Here is a 16094-nt window from a genome sequence, read left to right as displayed (position 1 = left end):
TTTTCTTTGTTCATTTTTGTATAATTTCCTTTTGTATGTTCTTGTAGCTAAAATATCCATTTAATGTCTTAAAACATTACAGTAGACATATAACTTGTTGACTAATATTTATTTAAAACTAGTTTTAATACTAGAACTTCAGGAACTTTTCCGACATTAGCTTTTGAAAGTCCATTCATCGGAAAAAAATTTAATTGTCTTGCCCACTGAAAGAAGCCGTTTTTACCTCAAAGAAATTTCCTCAGACTTTCTAAAGCTAATATACACAAAAAAGCAAAATCTTATCACTTGTATGGAGTAGATATACATAACTGATATTTGTTTTAGAATATTTGAAACAGGTGGATATTTGCTTAAAGATCTATTTAAAACTGAAACTTAAACTGTCCCTTCTACTGATGTTTTTTTGGTGCATCGGGTATAATGTTTCAATTCCTTGGTGCTAAATCCGTTGACATACATTATTTTGGACTCCACAAGACTGAGAAATTAAGCTCAGGTTTGAAAACAAGAAAGGCATTCATGGGATTTTTACTTTTTTGGCTAAAGGTACCTGAATTTTTTTTTTTAACTTTAGAAGGTAAATAAATTGCTTAGATGCTAATCTTAATCTCTCAATTTTACAGACAAATCAATGGGATTTAGTTGAAATGGTTCTAGACAATGTGTGTGTACAAGTGACTTAACATGTGAAGAGAATAGAAAACAGCATCTGCTCTCAGACAAGTTATTGCTTTTGTACTGCTGTCTAAAAGCAAACAAAAGTTCCTTGTTTGGCCCCATTTTGTATCCTGATAATCTCATGTCATATACAGATAATCTCCATTTACATTTTTCACACATCTGTAAATGAACATTTTAATAATGATGTCTTTTCTGTTGATTAGAATGGTCATGATTAAATGGCTTTGGGTTTTCTTAGCCTGGGAATGTACAAGATTAGACAGGAATTATAAACAAAATTAAGGAAACTTTAAAAATACCTTATGGATAAACTTTACTTAGGAGTAAAGCACATGGATTTTTTCTTTTTCATCTTTCTTCCTTTTTCTTTCTTTCTTTCTTTCTTTCTTTCTTTCTTTCTTTCTTTCTTTCTTTCTTTTTTCTTTCAAGAATGAAAGAAATGAGAACAAGATGAGGAAATGAAAAATTTAAGTGACTGCATGCATTTCTTGAAATGCCAGAGATTATAAAGAATCAGAAAAGATTTAGAAAAATAGAGTAAAATTAATTCTCTTCCAGTTCATTGTTTCTTGTCTCTTCAAACTGTGGAAAATTCAGACCATTACACAATAAACATTTTACGTGGAAATAATTTTTGTGCACCCACATAGCTCACTGACAGGTATTAATGGAAGAGCAGAGACGGAAGCACAGCTGAGTGGTGTTCAGGTATCTCAGGAAATGCTATCCACTGTTGAGTGATAGGGTATCTTCCCCTCACTTCTCAGAGGCTGGGCATAGTTGCTGGTGCCATGGGATTCCAGCTGTGATTTTAGTTGCTCTAAAATAGTGTCCCCAAAGAGCCAGTACAAGCGGACTTTCTTGTAAGGAAGTTATTCTAAAGGTATTGGTATTGGTTACTTCTCTTCATTCAACAAATATTTATGGAAAATGCTAGAGGGACAGTAATGAAAAATATAGACAAAAACAATAAATCCCTACCCTCATGGAGCTTGCAGTACGGGATAGAGCAATGACAATAAACATAATAAATAAGGAAATTACACAATGTGTTAAAATGGAACAGGGAAAGAGAAAGAAAGTTAGAGCAGGGTACAGGGGATAGGAAATTATAGGGACAAGTGGGTTGTAATTTTTGGTAAGATAGGCCGAGTAGGTAGGCCTCGCTGATAAATTATAATTTGATCAAGATACCAAAGGAAGTAAGGAAGGTGAGTTATGAAGAAAGCAGGGTGATCATTCCGGGTAGATGGAACATCTACAGAGGCCTGAGTGAAGGAACATCCTTGTGTGTTGGAGAGTCAGCTAAGAGGCCAGTGACTATTGTAGAGAAGTGAAGTGAGAAAAGTTAGAGGTGAGGCCAGAGAGGTAAGGTGGGTACCCTGGGAGTGGGGGGGGGGGCATGTCATATAGAGTCTCATAGGCCATTGTAAAGTTTGGCTTTTGTTTGGAAAATGGAGAGTCTTTGCAAGGCTGTAAGTAGATCCTGTCATTTTACATTCTTCTTGATAACCACAAAAGAATGTAATGCAAAAATAACTATTCTCCTGTAATCCCTGATACCTGTGCATGGTAGTTGCTCAGTAAATATTTGTTAAATGGATGAATGAAAACTAGCGACACACCCATGCCCAGGTTTTTGATCAGTCTGATGATAAAGTGCCTCATTGTGGGATTGTTGTGTTTTCTCTGCCCAGGACTCTATGACTAAGCTGTAGGTTTTCCGTGGAAGTCCTCATGTGCCTCCTCTCACCCACTGTGAACATGCTAAGGGTTCAGCAGCTGTGTCCTCTATATTGGTGCACAAAAACCTGAGAAGGATCTTTGAAGGTATTACTGTCTTTATGTCTGGTGTCCACAGCATGTGGGCAGGATTTCTCTTGCTAGCTCCTTCTCTGGTTGGGTGGCTGTTCATAGGTAAATATAATTTATATGGAGTGAAATCCACAAATTACTTTCTCCTCTATTTTAACTGTGCTTAAGTGTACAATTCAGTGTTTTTGAGTATGTTCACGATGTGTGCAACCGTCACCACTATCTAATACTAAAGCATTATGTCACCCAAAAAGAACCACGGAACCATTAGCAGTCACACCCATTCCTCCTTCCTCCAGTCCTTGGCAACTACTAATCGTCTATCTTTTGTTTCTATGGACTTACCTATTCTGGGCATTTCATATAAATATGAAAATACAGTTTCATACATACATGTATATACATACATACAGTTTCAAAAAAAAATTTTTTTTTTCTACCGGGCTTCAGGAAAGGAGAAGTGACTGCCTTAATGGGTGGGACGCTCATGGGATGGCTGGGCTCCCCTGGTGTCTGGGTGAAGGGGCAGGAGTGGGGCTTGCATAAGGCTGCAGGAGGAGGGAAACCCTGGACTGGGCCGAGATTCCCAGCAAGAGTCCTCCTTCTGTAAGGCCACCAGCTGGATCTCGGGGCACAGAGAGCAAGTCAAGGTGGATCACTTCCTTTGATGGGTTGACGACTGTAGAACTTTCATGTCAATGGACCCACCATGAACATGGGTTTTCACATATTCCCTTCAGGTTTCCTCGTGGACATGTGGTCCTCTTTGGTTTTCCCAATGGGCTTTTCACCCTTCCCCCGCCCCCTCCTCGACCCTGACCCCCACCAGGATCTCCACTCAGGGTCTTCTCCAGAATGTGACTTTTTGTGTTCATTTAGCATAACATCTTCAAGGTACATACATGTTGTGGCATGTATGTGTACTCCCTCCTTTCCATGGCCTAATTATACTCCAGTATATGGATATACTATCTCTTACTTATTCATTCATCACTTGGTGGACATTCGTATTGCTTTTAGTTTTTTGGCTACTATAATGCTGCTATGAACATTCTCTTACAAGTGTTTATGTAAACATTTTTTCATTTGTCTTGGCTATATACCTAGGAGTGGAAATGCTCCTAGGTATATGTTTATATTTTTGTCTTTAATTTTTTGAAGAAGGACCAAACTGTATTCCACAGCAGCTGCACTATTTTATATTCCCACCAGCAATATGTGGGAGTTCCAATTTCTCCACATCCTTATCAACCCTTGTTCCTTTCCTTTCTTTCTCTTATTTATTATAGCCACACTAGTGCTAGTGAAGTGGTATCTTATCATCATTTTGATTTACATTTCCCTAGTGGCTAATGATGTTGATAATCTTTTCATGAGTTTATCGGCCATTCCTATATTTTCTTGGAGAAGTGTCTACTCAGATTCATGGCCCCTTTTGAATTGGATTGTCTTTTATATTGCATTATAGCAGTTTTTTTATATAGCCTAGGTACAAGTTCCTTGTCAGATATATGACTTGCAAATATTTTCTCCTCTTCTGTAGGTTGTCTTTTCGATTTCTTTGTGATACACTTTAAAATATAAAAGCTTTTAATTTGGTAAGTCCAATTCATTATTTCTGTTATTCGTGTTTTTGATACTGTATCTAAGAAATCTTTGACTAACCCAAGATCATGAAGATTTACCCCTATTTTTTTGAGTTTTGTAGTTTTAGTTTTTACATTTAGCTCTTTGATTCATTTGAAGTGAATTTTCAGTTATGATGTAATTCTCTAATTTCATTCTTTTGCATGTGAATATTCCATGGTCTCAGCACAATTTGTTGAAAAGACTGTTCTGTTCTTTTCTCACTGAATTTTCTTGGCATTCTTTGGAAATCATTTGATCATAGATGGTTGGGTTTATTTCTGGGCTCTCAGTTCTGTTGCACTGATCTATAAGCATACTCTTTGCTAGTGCCACATTGTTTCAATTACTGTAGCTTTGTAAAGAGTTTTTAAATCAGGACCTATGAGTCCTCCAATTTTGTTCTTCTCTTCCAAGACAGCTTTGGCTCCTCTGGATCACTTAACATTTCCATATGATTTTAGGATCAGCTTGTCCATTTCTGTAAAAAAGGCAATTAAAATTTTAGCAGGGAATTCATTGAATCTGAAGATCAATTTGGGGAGTATAACCATTTTAACAATAATAAGTCTTCCAACCTATTAACATGGAATATCTTTACATATATTTAGCTCTTTAATTTCTTCCAACAATCTTTTGTATTTTTCAGCAACAAGATTTGCCTTCCTTGGTTAAATTTATTTCTAGATATTTTATTCTTTCTTAATGCTATTGTACATGTAATTAGTTTCTTAATTTCATTTTCAGAATATGTGTAAATGTTAAGTGTATAGTTCAACCAATTTTGAAAAATGAATACACCTATGTTACTGTTCTTTGATAATATAGCTAGAGAATCAGGTTCTGTTCACTCTTCATTAGAATGTATTTATTTAGATCAGGGTGCCTAGGAGACTCAGTTGCTTAAGTGTCTGCCTTTGGCTCAGGTCATAATCTCAGAATCCTGAGATAGAGCCCCATGATGGGCTGTCTGCTCAGCAAATAGTCTGCTTCTCCCTCTCCATATTTGCTCTTTCTCTCTCTGTCTCTGTCTCTGTCTCTGTCTCTCTCTCTCTCTCTTATTCTTGCTCTCTCTCAAGTAAAGAAATAAAATATTTTAAAAAGAACTTATCTAGATTATAGGAAGACTTTAGTGATTTAAAGGAAAAAACACTTTTGGATTTTTGTCATGGCTGTTCCAGAATTGCATTTTGTAAAATTTTTCTATAGGCTCTGTACTCTTTAAGACCAACAGATAATGTTGTGACTTGTAAGAATATCACATGGTTAAAATGGGCATGAGTTATTGGGATTGGGAGTAGGAAATGAACAGAAATTCAGATTTAGAGATGCCTGGGTAGCTCAGCAGTTGGGCATCTGCCTTTGGTTTCAGGGCGTGATCCTGGAGTTCTGGGATCAAGTCCCACATTGGGCTTCCTGCATGGAGTCTGCTTCTCTCTCTGCCTGTGTCTGCCTCTCTCTGTGTCTCTCATGAATAAATACATAAAATCTTAAAAAAAAAGAAATTCAGATTTAAAAAAATTCAGAGTTGTTTATAAAATCAGCTGAGCCAATACCACTTTACTATCCATGGAGTTTCAGATGAGAGTTTCAGGTGAATCGTGACTTGGAAAGACTAAGATTAATTTGATGTAGGCTTTCTATTGAATGGCTATTTAATATTGAGAAATCATTTTAAAATGTTCTATGACTCTTAGAAACGTATCTAGTGAAGACTAAAAAAGTCCTCAAGGATTTCTGTATCAGTTTGAAATTTGCTTTTAGTTATATCAACAGCAAAATGGATAATAATTTGAGGTTCTATTTCAGGATAGACTGAGTAATAAAATAAGCAAATGAAAATTGTAGCCAGCAGAAATTTTTGTTTATAAAAAAATCTCCAATCCCTAACCATTTGCTCAGCTATGTAAACTAGAGAGGAGGAATTTAATGGCCATGGAAAGAAATTGGAGGAGGAACCAAAGCTTTTATCTTGCCTGCCAATAGTTATATTCTTGTACTTATTTTGAGTCTATAGCATTAGACTTTGAGACAGATGAGGAAAGGAAGTAAAATGTAATAAAAGAAAGTTCACTATGGTTTCCTGCCTAGATCCTTCTGGTTTTACATTATTTTTTTGCCTAGGTTAACATTTAGAACTAAGCTTCGTTTATTTTTTATTATTATAAAAAAGCATATGCACATGATTTAAAAATATTCAAACAAAACAATATATCAATGAAAAGCAAATCTTCCTTTTGCTAGTCCTGCTCCCCAGACATAACCCCTCAACTGCTTCTTCTTTACCTTTTCAGAACATTTTTATGCATATACGTATACCTAACATTGTTTGGCCCTAACTACACAAATTATTATGGACTTTGATTTTTTTAACTAAACACTCTGTTTTGCTAGTTCCAAGTCAACACATAAGTGTGTACTTTATTCTTTGTAGCCATTACAAAATATTCCATTGTATGAATGAACTATAGTTTTTTCAACCAGTCCCCATTGCTAAACATAGATTTTATTTTTCTTTTTAATTACAAATGATTATTACTTATCTTTGATGTAGGAGAGTGAGATTAAAAAGATACCATTTTTCTTTTCATTGGCTTTATTCTGGCTTTTTAGCATAAAGTGTTTTTGTACATTGTCATTTTCTTAATTATACATAAAATATCATTATTTAATAACTAGCTTCTTAAGGCTGATTATGCATGGGATTTTGTATTTTTGTAAGGTCGAGAGTATGTATGATAGTTGTGAACTTGGTAGCACAGCTCTCTAGATAGAAGCTTTATTCCATTATACTACAAAAAAACACACTGTTTTGGGATAGATGGATGTCTGTATGGCACTGATGCTGAGCAGAGTGGCTTAAAATACGTAGTCCTCTATTGTTGCTCTTGTTTGTTGTTCCCTTCATCCTCACCCCTGGAGCCCATCTGTTTTGTGCCCCCAGCTGGAAAGTGGTACCCTACTGATAGGTACAGGGAGAAGATCACTTGAGTTTAAGCTTTTCTTTTCCTGAGCCCCTCTGTCCCAACACACACACACACATACACATAGACTAATGGACCTGTTTGGTAGATGGAGCTAGCATCTAGGATTTTGTCTAGAACAAATATAATGAGCTGAAGCAAATTATCCAAAAGATGAAGCATGAACAAAGGGAACTGTAGACTAGGGTTTCAACAGCATTCAAATAGGCATCTGCCAGAATGAGAAAGCACAGGTCCACTTTGAGTTAAAGGCAACGAGCTGTCGGGATTCCATTAGGCCAATGACTTCTCCTATGTCTTGCTCCATTTTTGGCCTCCTACTTTTCTCTTCTTCTTCATCTGTCTAATGGATAGCCACCATTTTAAACCTAATGAAGTCCCGTCTTCTTCATGAAAATGTCCCCACCACTGAGATCCTCGATGCACTGCCTTTCTCTGCATTCTGAGGAAACCATTATTTATAGTAACAGTTCCCAACTTGCATGTTGCCATAAAATCAGTTACATGATGTTTGCAATGTAAGAGCTATTTCCAGTAAGTTTTATTGATATCTTTATGGATTAGAACAGATTAGTAGCTACCCCACCTATATCTTGCCTTATCTCACACTGTGTTCTTTACCACTCTGTCCCTAAGTGTCCCACTTAAACCTGGCCCCCTCTCAGCCACATTGATCTGTGCTTCTCAGTTTTGCTCCTTTCCACCAAAGGCTTTGAACAACCTATGGTCTCTCTCTGGAGCACTATCCCATCACCTTTTCCTCCTCATTTTTACAATTTACTATAGTAGTTCCCCTATTACAAGGGAAACTTGATTGGTATTCCTGACAAATGCCCCTAGTTTATGTCCTCATAGCATTTCCTTTATAGCAGTGGCTTTGGCTAAAATTTTACATATAGGTTATTTGATTAATGTCTGTCTCTTCCACTAAATGGTAAACTCCATGAAGATAGAAGCCTTGACTATTTTTTTTTCTTCATTATGTCTCTTGGAAAAATATTTGTTGAATAGATAAATGAATTAATTAATTCATATTATAATGCCATTTTTTGTACTTGCCTTCCTTTGTTTTCTTAAGTAAGAAAGAAGGGGATGAATTAATACACCAAACTAGAATTAGATATTATTTTGGCTCATTTTTATCTAAGCCAAAGTCTGTTGGTTGAGAGTATGTTTTACAGATACATCTTGCTGGAAAGATATTTTTAAAACACTGCTTTATACTATTAATTTGACAATTATGTACTCCCCCAATTATATAGTGTTCTACTCCTTTTCCATCTAGATTATAAACTGGTAATACAAATAAATATAAAATATATGCATAGATGCATGCATGCATCTATGCATAAATAGCTATATATATATATATACATATATATACACACATATATATTTCCAAAGCTGCATCTGAAATACATATATTCAATATATACATGGTGTGTTGATTAAGTGCATCATCATTAGGCAGCCTGAGTTATACTTTGGCAATGATGCCACTCAATGGCTAGCAGTTACCTTAGGCAAGATACTTAGTCTCCCAGAGCCCCAATTTCTTCATTGTAAAAGAAAAATAATAGTATTACCCTGAATGGGTTGCTGTGAGAATTAAATGTGATTATGAGTTGGACTTAGTGCCTATCATAATAATGGCTGTTTTGGGGGTGTTTAGTAATTCTTATCTAAGGTAATAATTGGCCTTGACCTATTTTCAGTTCAAAGCTGCATACGGGGTAAGTCAACAATCGAAAATATAGCAAAAAAAAAAAAAAAAAAAAAGTAAGAATTCAGGAGAAGGGGCACCATTCCAGGAAATGACCTATAGTGATTACCTACTGACATCACCACCATCTCAATAGAATTTCTCTGCTGCTTGACTTGACTGAGTCTCACAGATTCTTTTTAAAGGTGTTGGAAACATTGCATTTACTCATGTTCTTTTCCTTTAACAAAAATGTTGACAGAGAGAAAAGGACAATTGGCTAGAAGTAGGCAGTGTTTAAAGTTGGCTGACTGCCTTGTTTTAAAGTGAAAAAAGAAACCAAACTGTAAACACCAGGCTAGCACAGCCGTACAGAATAATTTCACAAAAAAAAAAAAAAAAAAAAGAAATGCAGTTGCAAAACAGGGTAAACGTTTTTATGGTTGAATATAAGACATATATTAGGCTCCAAATGATCCTTGTTTCTATTGATTCTCCTGGGACAAACAGGATTCTCAGTTCCTAGGAAAGAGCAACAGATCCTTCTTCAGAACTGCATGAGTACTTAGAGGAGTCTTGCAAGCCTTATCATAAGCATACAAAGGGTGATTTTGCATTTGCCAATTTAAGTGATCAATTTATAATGGAGAAGATAGTGGGCTATAAAAGAGATTTTCATGATTTGAAATGAAAAACAAAGTTTGGCTGTTTGATAACCACAAGTATGCCACAACTCCAGAAACTTAGTTTCCATTATATGATAACATCCTTTTCTCCCATCCTGCCCCTGCATCCCATCAACCACAGCACAGCAAGAAACAAAACAAAACAAAACAAAATCCCATTTATATTTGGGCAAGTTGGAAGCTCCTTTCTATGGGAGATTTATCCATAATCAAATAATTTGAAGTAATTAAAAATTTTATAATATATTACTCAGGGTAAGAACATAAGTTCAGTACTAGATAATAAATGTGTCTTATTTATGAGAAAACAGGTACTTTTCCAGATTTAATTTATATATATATGTATATCTATATATATCTATATATATATAGATATACATATATACACGCACATATATAAAGAAACTCTTAACATATACAATCTTTATATGCACACATACAATCATTATGTTAAAACTTTGTATGTGTGTAGGTCAATATATATTAGCTTATTAGGTTATAGTTTGTTTTACATAGAATTTGTAATAACAAACTCTATATTTTCAGAAAATAAGGATCATGTCCATCTGTCATTCCTGAAATTAACTAAAAAACCTAATTGTATAACAATTGTTTTTTTTTTTATTTGTGTTCACATCATCTAAATGATTGGAATTCTGACCCTTTCCCCAGAGTAAGAGGCAATTCAGATTCTATGCTAATTGAGTCCTGTGAGTCTTATGAAATATCAGTTTTATTATAGGGAATTCTTTTCTCTGGGGCTTAACTAGGACCACCAAATGCAAAAATCTGAACCACACATATTTGAGAACCTCTAACGTCTCAAGATGAGTTAAGTAAGAGCAGTAAACTTTTAAAAGATGTGGGAAAATGAGCATAAATGACTTAAGAGTAAGATCTGTCTCCTTTCCTTCTAAAAAAAGTTTGTTGGCATTGCTGTTTAATATGTTACAACATTTGGAGCAACCACAGCAACTGCTCCAGTCAGAAGTTAAAGGTAAATTAAACATTGTTTCATCATACAGTATTAAGTAGATAGGACTTAAAAAATTGCTGCATATATCTTTTAGTCATATGGTATTAAGTCTGTATTATTACGCTGATGTTTTTCTCCTTTGTCTTTGAATATTTAGGACATTAAAAAAGTGAAATGTCTTTGCATTTCTCACATGATTAACCTTTTCTATCTCCTGTTAATATTTCTTCAATCTGTGTTCTGTTGATCAGTGTGACAGAATGAGTTAGCTGATATAGGCACCCTAGAGACTATATAGTCCAAACACCTCACCTTCTACAGAAGGAAATAGTCTCTCCCAGTAAATTCAGAGTTGGTTCCCTTTTTCTTATGAGATTCATATGTGGGTTATGAGTTAAGTCAGAGGAATATCATTGTTTCTACTGGCTGATGGTTAAGAGAGAAAGGATGGAGAAGTAAGTGACTTTAAGTCTCAGATGTTGGAGTAAAACCATGGTTGAAGGCAAATAATGTGAAATAAAATACACTGTTTTTTCATCTATTCTTTAAATTTTTTTTTAAATATAAGTATTCAAGTTTATTTTTTTTTAATTTTTTATTTATTTATGATAGTCATACAGAGAGAAAGAGAGAGAGGCAGAGACACAGGCAGAGGGAGAAGCAGGCTCCATGCACCGGGAGCCTGATGTGGGATTCGATCCCGGGTCTCCAGGATCGCGCCCCGGGCCAAAGGCAGGCGCCAAACCGCTGCGCCACCCAGGGATCCCCTATTCTTTAAAATTTTGTTTGAGAGCAATTGCATAGAATAATTGATTAGATCATATTCAGGAAGAGTCTCACAGGTTTTGGTGGGAAAAGAAACCATCTGGCCAATACTAGCAAGAGGATAATGCTTTCCAGTATTAAGTTTTTTGTTGGTTTGCTTGTTTTCAAGTAACAGTTACTGACTCTGGTAACTGAAGTGAAGAGGGGGGTTTATTGAAACAATGCTGTCATAGCGAATAGAATCAAAAGACTTGCTAAACGCCCAAACCTCTAGAAGGGTAGCACTTGGAGCAAGCAGTTCAGCGACTGGCACTCTAAGGTTTTGCCATTAGAGATTTTCAGTTTCAAAGTCTATTTTTCTGTGTCTTCATGTTAATGATCAAATGCTCCAGAGAAAGAATCTGATTGATACAAACTAGATCATGCATTTACCCTCACATCAATTAGTTATAACCAGGAGGAAGGTCAAGGCACTCATATGATATAGACTCAAAGCCCGTATTTGCATATTTGGCTATCCCTTGGGAAAGAGAAATCCCTGTGAGCTGGAGATGCACCACTTGTCATGTGCAATATCTCAAATGTGCTTAAAGATCATGAAAAAACAACTGACTGTGTAGTGCACACACACATACACACACACACATTCTCATGCATGCCCATACACACCTGATTCCAGATTGCAGAAAACAGAGCATAGTTTTGGTTCAGGATCGTATGCTAAGGCAAAAAAAGGAGCTAATATTTATTGGGTGTTTACAACGTGCTAAGCATAGTGCTAAGCATGACACATACATCATTTCATTTGATCCTCACAGTACCACTGAGGTGGGTAATGTTTTCATGCCCATTTTATAGAAGAAGCTGAAATGTTAGAGAAGTTGTATATCTTCAAATCAGAATTAACTAAGTGGGAGGAGTATCTGTATCCATCTTTGACTACAGAGCCCACAATTTTAGGGAGTCACTGACATTTCTCCAACTGAAAAAAAAAACCCACACTAGATGCGTACCACACTGAAATATAGTTGTTTACAGCTTTTCTCTTTTCCTAAGATTTAAGCAACTTGAGGACAGATTGTCTTATTTATGTCTATATTTAACACCTAGCAGAGTGCCTGATATAAATTAGGTGTTGTAATTAGTGTGAATGAATAAAAGAATAACTGAGTTTAACATTTGACCCAACCAGATATTAAGTTCTATTCTAATAATTCTCACAGTAGAATTAGCTAAACTTTATTGCTAGATGACATGTCGATTTCAAGAATCATTTGTTTAGGGCCTCCTGGGTGGCTTCATCAGTTGAGTGGCTGACTCTTGATTTCAGCTTGGATCATGATCTTAGAGTCCTAGGATGGAACCCCTCTGAGGGCTCCATGCTCAGTGAGGAGTCTGCTTCAGGATTCTCCTTCTCCCTCTGCCCCTTTCCCTGCTTTCTTGCACTCTCTCAAATAAATAAATAAATCTTCTTTTTTTTTTTAAGGAATCATTTGTTTAGTCCTTACTATCTTTAAGACAGATAGTCCTAGTGAGTGTATGTGAATATTCAAAGAAATGTAACACATATTGTCTCCTGTCAGAGGGCTTATAATTATTCAGTAATAAAATTCATAAAAACAAATGAAAATATTTGTTAAGTATTAAAACTGTAATACCATTAGGTGTACATAAATAATTTAGGGGTTTAGGGGAGCATGTTATATCAGAAACTAGGGGTATTGGGAAAAGTGTCATGGGGACATGGAACTCATGTGGGCATTGAAAATATTGGACAACTGGACAGAAGACATTTTAGGTGAGGAACAGCACTGGCAGCAGCACACTCTTAAGAAACTTTTGTGGCATTAATTTTTTATTGTTGTAAAATATACATGTTATAAAATTCCCATTTTAACCATATTAAAGTATATAGTTCAGTGGCATTATGAACATTCATAGTGTATGTTTGCGATATTTTTGGAAAACAATAATCTGACAAGTTCCAACCAATTACTTGCTGGAAATTCTCTTTAGACTCATGAAAATTTTGATTATATGCCATCATTTTCCCCAAACCCCCAACTCCAGCTTATTGTATGAAAAGTTACATCATGATTTTCATACCTGGAATTGCAGAATGGGTGTGCTTAGGAACAATGAAGTCAACATATGTAAGATAAACCATACCAGATGAGAGAGCAATGAAAACCCTGCTGAATAGAAGACCAGAGACCAGAATTTTTAACAATAGCTCTATTAATGACTGTGTTCTGTTGCTTATAGGGATAAACTTAGGCCAGTTATTTACATCCCTAAGATCCCTTACCAATGGCAAACCTCATGACTCCAAATATTTAAAATGGCTTGTAAAAGAATGCTCTGTGTTTTCTCTGAAAATGGGGAGTCATTCAGTCTTTGGACTAAATGCAGAGGTCAAAATAGTTATCTAGCTCAGCTGTGTGCTGCCTTTGACTCGGTTATGCTACCAAGACTTTGCCTTTGAGCAATTCTAATTTCAAAGTCAAGGCTACAGGCTACTTTCCTACTAATGTTCACTTCAGTTTGGTATCTATTTGTTGAGACTTAGTAAATCATCTAGCCAAAGAGGAGGAAAATTCCAACTTTTCAAGACTTAATATAATGAAGCATTACAAAAATATTAGTGAAACTCATACTATGGATATTCTAAGGTACAAAATCATTATCATTATTTTGGGACTATTAATATTTCAGATAACGGTGCTTGTAGATTATATATAATAATATATCATTTATGCTGGTATCCATACAAACCAATGACCACTTCATACATTCTATATTTTTATATGCTTTCTTCTTGAGTCGATGACTAATCGGAAGAGGCCCTTAGGCATTTAGAACCATTTATTAGGAAACTCTCAAAATTAATTACAAAATAGTGAGTTTTAAATGGTACCTGGGAGATGCAACAGACCTTTGAGGATCCCAAAGGTACCAAACTTCCTTGGAAGCAGGAAATAGCTTATAACTTATTTAACATAGTAAATAAAACATACAGACAATTAAAACATACAGCAAGAAAAATAAATTTGCCTCCTTTTCTTAGGTATTGGTAATTTTTTTTATAGTTGTGCCTTTTCAGAAGGAAATATGCCACAAAGGAATGATAATGATTTATAAGACATTTATAAATACTCTGCAATAGGTATGCTAGTTGGCAAATAGCTAAGATGATTCTAATACCTAATTTATTAGACACTGTTAAAAACAAGGGATGTTAAAAAATACTGGACTCTGAAAAGCACATTAACTTTGGGTATCTTTAAAAATGGATATTTAAAGTTATTTTAAAAATCATGATATATTTTTTAATATAGATATAATTCTATCTCCCCCCATTTAGCTACTTAGTGTTGTTGAGACAAGAACTGAGTTCCAGTCGTTAGAATGAAATATGTTTACAACTTTAGCCTAAAAACCTTGAAATAGTTTAGAATATGACTTTGTACCTATTTATTCCCAACTGATGCTTCTTTTGATAATGCAAACAAATGCTCTAAAGTACATAGAGGAGGGATGCCTGGGTGGCTCAGTGGTCCTGGGATTGAATCCCAAATTGGGCTCCCTTGCAGGGAGCCTGTTTCTCCCTCTGCCTATGTCTTTGTCTCTCTCTCTCTGTCTCTAATGCATAAATGAATAAAATCTTTAAAAAAAATAAAGTACACATAGGAATCCCCTCACAAGTAGACATCAAAGTTCTTAAACAGTCTTTTTTAAACCCCTGGATCTTAATGGCCCTTATCTCAGGGCTAAGAAGGATAGATGGAAGATTTCTGAACACCAGCAATGTGAGACTATTTCCTGCCTCTTCACTTCCAAGGGTTCTTCTTTCCCCCAGAGATTCTGTTTCTAAATATATACTAATGTCTTTTCCTTGCTCTATTACTTTTACTCCCTTTTATTAGAAGAACAACAACATGTTTAATTCAGAAAATGACTTTTAAGGTGCTCCACTGGGAAACATTTTTGTCAAGAAGTATAAGTCTGTGGTCATAAATTTATAGTGTGTGCAGCTGCCTTAATATTGATTAAGAATATATCTCTACACCTGCTTACATAAAATTATATGCATTCTTGTTGATATTTTGCAGTCACTGAAAGTTTTTATTCTCATTTTGAATGTTTTGTGTTTCAGTATAATTAATCAAGTTACTGTATGTATACGTAATAGTGCATATTAATTACATCATTCAGTGGAAAATGTCATTTTTATTATGTATTTTTCTCCTAATACCAGTGTTTTAAAAGAGTTGCACTGAAGAAGAGCTGCTTTTGGTATGTTTTCTGCTTGCCTATATATGCATAAAAGTTTTATTCTACTGTAAGTGCTCTGACATAAATACCATGTTGCCAAGAAATTGTTGCTTGGATATTTCCATTTTCATTCTGAGGCCACCAGAGCTTTTCAGTCCTAAACTCTACATCATTGTGGACATATTGCTATCTCCATCCTAAAATATTTTTATTGGCATTTTAACAAAATGAAAAAAAATATTTCACTGAAGAAAGGCCTAACTTTTCAGAGCAAAAGACTTCAGCTACTCATCTACAGCGGGATGTTTTGGCATACCATTTTTCATCGGTAAATTTTTTTTCTTCTGTAAAGTATGAAAGTGATCTTCTGTTTTGTAGAATTTATGTCCTTTCATCACTTTGGAAATAATAGGTGATCAGTGAATACTCAAATAAATAGATGAACAAATAGGATAATACAATTATGTTTAAGTTTGTGAAAAATTTTGCCTTGCCTGTTCTGACTTCAGATATATTCATGAATATTTTTCTCAATTTATAAATAGCATCTTTAATCTCCAGCAGATTTGGGAAAGATTCCT

General features: G+C 35.1%; 1 long non-coding RNA gene across 1 annotated transcript in view; it reads left to right on the top strand.

The window, feature by feature from the left end:
• Positions 1-10459: 10459 nt before the first annotated feature.
• LOC121483809 overlaps positions 10460-16094 on the top strand; it is a 46017-nt gene continuing 40382 nt past the window's right edge. The window contains exons 1-2 of the long non-coding RNA XR_005985864.1: positions 10460-10494; positions 15497-15534. This is a non-coding gene — a long non-coding RNA (uncharacterized LOC121483809). The remainder of the gene's footprint in view (positions 10495-15496; positions 15535-16094) is intronic.

The sequence above is a fragment of the Vulpes lagopus genome, unplaced genomic scaffold (genome assembly GCF_018345385.1).
Source record: "Vulpes lagopus strain Blue_001 unplaced genomic scaffold, ASM1834538v1 ctg141, whole genome shotgun sequence".
Taxonomy (NCBI): domain Eukaryota; kingdom Metazoa; phylum Chordata; class Mammalia; order Carnivora; family Canidae; genus Vulpes; species Vulpes lagopus.
Note: the sequence above shows the minus strand (reverse complement) of the source record. Positions and strands in the feature narration are given on the sequence as shown.